Here is a 5,665-nt window from a genome sequence, read left to right on the forward strand (position 1 = left end):
CCAAATCCAGAACTCCAGACTCTTATTTGTCCTCTAATGCCCACCCCAATCCCAAACCTGCATTGTAAGTGTGAAAAGCCAAGCTTTATTCCTAATCCAGCCCCAAACCCTAATCATGAACCAGACACTGCCAGCAGAACAACAAACCTCCCAAACTTCTGCCTAATCCTGACCCTGAGCTCTAAATCCAAAGCCCTGACCATGAAGCACCCCCACAGCCCTTGGGAGCAGAGCAAGGACCTGCAGGGCCCAGAGAAAATAAGGGAGCTTGGGTAAAGCTGACAGGGCAACATTCCACCAGAACAGAGCATTCCCCACAGCACTGACTGAGCACAAGCCAACCCATGTGGGAAACCAGTCCCTCAGCGTCCCCGACGGCTCGATAGGAAAGAGGGTTCAGACACTTCCAAGTTGGCTGCAAAATGGAACACTTTATTAACAGGGTTCCTGCCTTTTATAGGGCAGGAGTAGAACTTGCTGGAACAAGGGGAGTAAATGGGGAGGAGCAAGGGCAGAGTATGTAAACTAGGACCATACAGGGAGAACAAGGGGAGGAACAGATTGATATGAGGGAAAAATGGCCATATAAGGTTGGTACTGCAATGCAGCACCAACTGGCCAAGAGAAACACAGGGTTCAAGGGCATGGGGAAAAGAGGGGTACAATGAAGGGGAACAGTACAATAACATAATACAATAACTTAACATAAAACATAAAACACATCATTGTCTCCAAAGCCTACTCCCTACATCTCCCCCTTCATTTTATAAGAAAGCAAGTTTAAAGGAAACTTTTTTAATATGAAATAAGAACTGATTTTTAAGATATACAAAAGTATATAAAAATATATGTAAATAAATGTGGGGTTTTTTTTCTATATACACTCTAAAGAAAATTATACATTAAATTATAAGCAAAACACTTCAAAACTAGCTTTGAGGTAGAATTGGTTAAGGAGATGCCTTAACCCATGGTAAGTTTGAGCTATACTCATATTTATTTTTTCAGTCATAGTTTTCACATTTATACTTGAGTAAAATAAATTTAAAAATGTATAAACAAGTTATAACATAATGAAAGTAAAAATGTTACCAGTACATTATTAATTAATATGAACTGTGAATAGGTACCGGGATTTTAGGGAAAGGTTGGTTCTCCAAAGGTGTTCACTTCTGTTTCTAGGGTACTTCAGTACAGTCAGGTCTGGGGACTCTCCTGCTCCACCTGGGCTTTTCGTTCACCCCCTGGGGCCTTACGGGCCTTGCCCCAGTCCCCCGTCCCTTGGGTTCCCTTTGCCCAGTTGTGGTGACGGGTGGAGTCATTGTTTGAGGGAAAGAGGGTCTGTTTAGACGCCATTGTCAGCGTGGCCACCGCCTTTTCTATTGAAAGGCTCTCACTTGAGAGAAGTGGCAGCAGCACCAGCCCTGCAGTGTTCAGTCTAATACAGTTGGGAAAGTCAAATTTTAACTTAGAAAACTAGAAAGTATAGGAGGACTTAAAGAATAATTAAAATAATAGTTATACACGGTCACACATGACATTTACAGAAGTCAAACAATTCAAACTTTGAAAAATATCAATATAAAATACATATAATTAAAGAATACAGTTATCTTTTAAGACTATACACTTTTTTATGTCACTCTTACTTCAAGCTTTGCCAGTGTGTGGCGATATCAAAGTGGAATTCTTCCAGATACAGAACAAGATGTTGAAAAAGGATAAAATGTATTATACTGATTTAACTTAACTTAAAATTCAAAAGGATGTAAATATTCATGTAACTTAAAAGTATTAGAGAAACTTAAAGATACAACATTTACAAAACAATTTGCAAGATTATTTTTTAAAGTGATATAAATGGAAAACTACTGAATAAAAAAACAAACAATTCTATTACAATGTAACATATAATAAAAATCATAACTGATAGATTACACTTTAAAGAAAAGAAAAAACTGAAAAAGGTTTTAGTTCCATTTTGGTTCTTCTGTTACTGAGGGAGCTGCCAGTTGTTTTGCTTCAAATTTTTTCCAGGTCTTTTGTTTTTTCCATTGCTCCCTTTGTCACTGTGTTGCAGATTGAGCTGCCCCTACAACTGTTGTTAAATTGGATTCTGTGCGGTACCGTGGTAAAGTATCGATAAGATGTCCATAGGTACCCCTGTCTTTGGCTCTGTTTACACCCGGTGCCAAGAAAGTTGTCATTGTTGGGCGGTCAGTTTGGGTTTTCTCGGCTTCCTTTGCTAAGGGAAACAATATCCAGTAGCCAAGGGCATCATCTTGGACTCCACCTTGACAGAGCTGGCCTGTTTTAGTTTCAAGGTTGGCACCATTTTGTAATCCAAGAGGATGATTATTTTGCCCATCAGTGTTAGTAGAGCAGCCCTTTTTAATTTCAAGGTTCCTAAGGCTGTCACTTGTAAAGTAAGGACAGGGACTGTTTGGAATAGGAGTGCACTTGGCAATGGATTTTTCTTGCTTTTGGGGTACATTTAATCCTGATGTCGAACACGCAGATCGATCGTCAGTCCCTCTGTCTGTGGCCTTTTTAAAGATGGTAAAAACACTATTCCAGGCGGCCTTGGCTTTTGCTGCTTGCCTGTCACCCCAAAAAGTAGTTCTCCCAAGTGCACATCCTATTCTGTCCCATTCTAAATCATTTAAATCTTCTGGGACAGCTTCATGTTCATGAATCCATTTTGTTAGTGCTTTTAATGATTTTTTATCAATGGGGAGCCCATTTTCCTTTAAGAGGTCTTTCAGGAGCTTATAAAATTCAATCTCATTTTTGGATAATCGGGCTCCCATCTTTAAGTTTTAGGATAGGTAGGGGGTTATCAGGGATGAAAGTTTCTTCACCGCCTCTCACCCAGATCCTGTCGCTTGGTCCAGGTGCCTGTCTGCTGACCGTCGGGATCTGCTGTCCACTCTGCTTCCACGCACTCTCCAACTTGGCAGGCGAGTTCTCCACACACTAGAGACCTCAAGCCAGTGCCGCCTGGGGTGCCATCTGTGGCAAACTAGGCCTGCAGTGTCCCCAACAGCCTGATAGGAAAGTGGATTTGAACACTTCCCAATTAGCTGCAAAAGGGAACACTTTATTAACAGGGCTCCTGCCTTTCACAGGGCAGGGCAGAACTTGCTGGAACAAGGGGAGTAACCGGGGAGGAGCAAGGGCGGAGTATGTAAACTAGGACCATACAGGGAGAACAAGGGGAGGAGCATATTTATATAAGGAAAAAATGACCATATAAGGTAAGTACTACAATGCAGCCCCAACTGGCCAATAGAAACACAGGGTTCGAGGGCATAGGGAAAAGAGGGGTAAAAGGAGAGGGAATAGTACAATAACATAATACAATAACTTTACAAAAAACTTAAAATACATTGTCTCCAAAACCCACTCCCTACAAACCCAGACAAGTCAGCTGGATGGTTCACTGATGTGTCCCGAGGGGCGGCACCTCCGATGCAATAGAAATCCCTCCCTGTGCATTAGGAACATTTTGGATTCAGGAGGTGTTCAAGCGGAGCCGGCAAATGAACCTCAACTTTACTAAACCACAGACCCAAAGAGAAGAAAGCAAGGAGCCCGCAGGTGCAGAGCAAACGTCCCCCAGTGCCTCTGTCCCCTGTGGCCGCTGAGGCGGCAGTGCAGCCCCGAGGCGGTCCCAGGTCCCGGGGCAGGCGGGGCAGAGTCGCGGCCGCGCCAGCGGCACCAGCGGCGGTGACTGTGGCAGCCCCGCGGGAGCGGCGGCTCCGGGCACAGACGCCGCGGCAGCCGCTGTGGCGGCGGAGCAGCGACTCCGAGGCACTGCAGGAGCGGGGGAAGCCGGTGCCGGGCCATGCAGGGCAGCGCAGTCCCAAAGCAGCAGCGGGGCAGCCTCGTGGCAGCGGCGGCTCCGGCAGACACGGCCCGGCCCGGCGGGGCCGCGGGCGCTGAGGGGACGGCGCGGCGGCTCCGGGGACAGCGGCCGGAGACTCCCTCTCGGGGCAACCCCGGGCACCAAAGAGGACCCGGTGCCGTCGGGTGAACACCTTTGTTCTCTGCAGTTCTCACGGTATCTCAGCACTGGGTGGGATGGGGAAATGGAGCTAACCCAGAACAGCACCTCATGGAACCGAGTGGCCACTGGGACACTGCAGGACCTCATGGAACTAAAGGAACCCGGAGAGTTTTTGGAACCTCAGGGAATCCATGGGCCATTTCTGGCAGGATGCTCTGCTCTGATAATCCCTAAAAAATGGTCAGAGAATGCAAACCATGCACACTCTCTGTGGTGAGTTACTGCTGGTGTCAAGGTGCTGTTTTTAATGTTGAATTCTGCTAAACCCAAAACTGCTTCATGAAACTTCAAACACACCTCCTGCTTTTTGAAGCAGGCTTGGACAGATAAGCTGCTCCCTGGCCTGTCGTTGTGGGGTGAGTTACCTCAATCTCTACTTCAGGATTGTTCCTTTTTGCTGCCTTTGATCCAATTGCTTTTATAGAATTACTTAGATAGACTGCACTGTCCTACCTTACAATATGCTGCTGGGAGTTTGGGGCTTTTATACTGTGCAGTAAATAATTCTCTTTAAGGTCTGTTGAGCCTTTACCCCTGCCTGGGGACACTGTGCAGTCATGTTTAGCCTCCTGTGTGTGAGGCCCCCCATGTTCTCTTCAGCAGTGCTGCTCTCCAGCCTGTTGATCCCCACAACACGAATTCTGTGCTGTAGTGTCTGTGATTCTGTCTGAGGTGGCCACGTCTCAAGCAGACAGAGGCTACAGAACTCTGTATATGTGTCATTGTCACGTATATCCTCTGCAGTACATTCATGTTTCTTCATAACAATCTGTTTCCCCTTGGATGCGAGGAGTACTTGGGGAAAAAAGGGAGGCAAGTGTGAAGCTGCAGATCAGAAGTGTTTCTGGAAGGTCACAGATTTGTTATTTTAATGAAAGGATGCACAGAGATAACGCAGTGTTTTCCCAGGCTTCCTTTAGGTAACAGCTGAGGTAATTGGCTTGGTTTTCTGAGTGTTCAAAACAACTAACATTGAGTATCAGCTTCATAATTTCAGGTGAGCCAATGGCTCAACTGTGCAGACCTAAAAGCATATAATTTCTTACTCTAATATGAAGTTTGTAGTCACTTGTACAGTGGATCTTTTTTTATTTCCTGTGGTGAGGGTGGACAGAAAATGCTGGGTTTCTATGTTTTATTTTCTTAGTGACTAAAATTGATAGCTGTTTTGGAAAATTCATGTGGTAGCTAATCTGATCATATTCCAGGATATTCTCAGGGATAATATTTCTAAATAACACAAGAATGTCTGTATCAGGCTTTCTGTATCTAGGTATATAAGCTAGTAAAAATTACCTATTCCAGATATATATTATTGTCCAGTATCTAGTATTTGGCATAAACTTAATTTGCTTGCATCATGAGTTACTCTGTGCAAGTGTCGAACTCTGTTCTGCTTGCCTTTATACAAGCAAAGACCTCATGAAGCAACTGCAGCCTATGTGTATGTGAAGAAAATGCAAAAAACTAATGTTAGTGCACATCATATAAACAAGGTTTAGATCTGCAGCATGTATCCTAACAGGGATGTTCTGATATAACACTAAAAGCTGTGATTTAATGGCCGCTAGCGTAATTATGATTCTTGTGATCTTT

This window comes from Empidonax traillii, unplaced genomic scaffold (assembly GCF_003031625.1).
Source record: "Empidonax traillii isolate 1590-97213 ecotype Southwest subspecies unplaced genomic scaffold, ASM303162v1 scaffold1619:size215769, whole genome shotgun sequence".
Classification (NCBI taxonomy): Eukaryota; Metazoa; Chordata; class Aves; order Passeriformes; family Tyrannidae; genus Empidonax; species Empidonax traillii.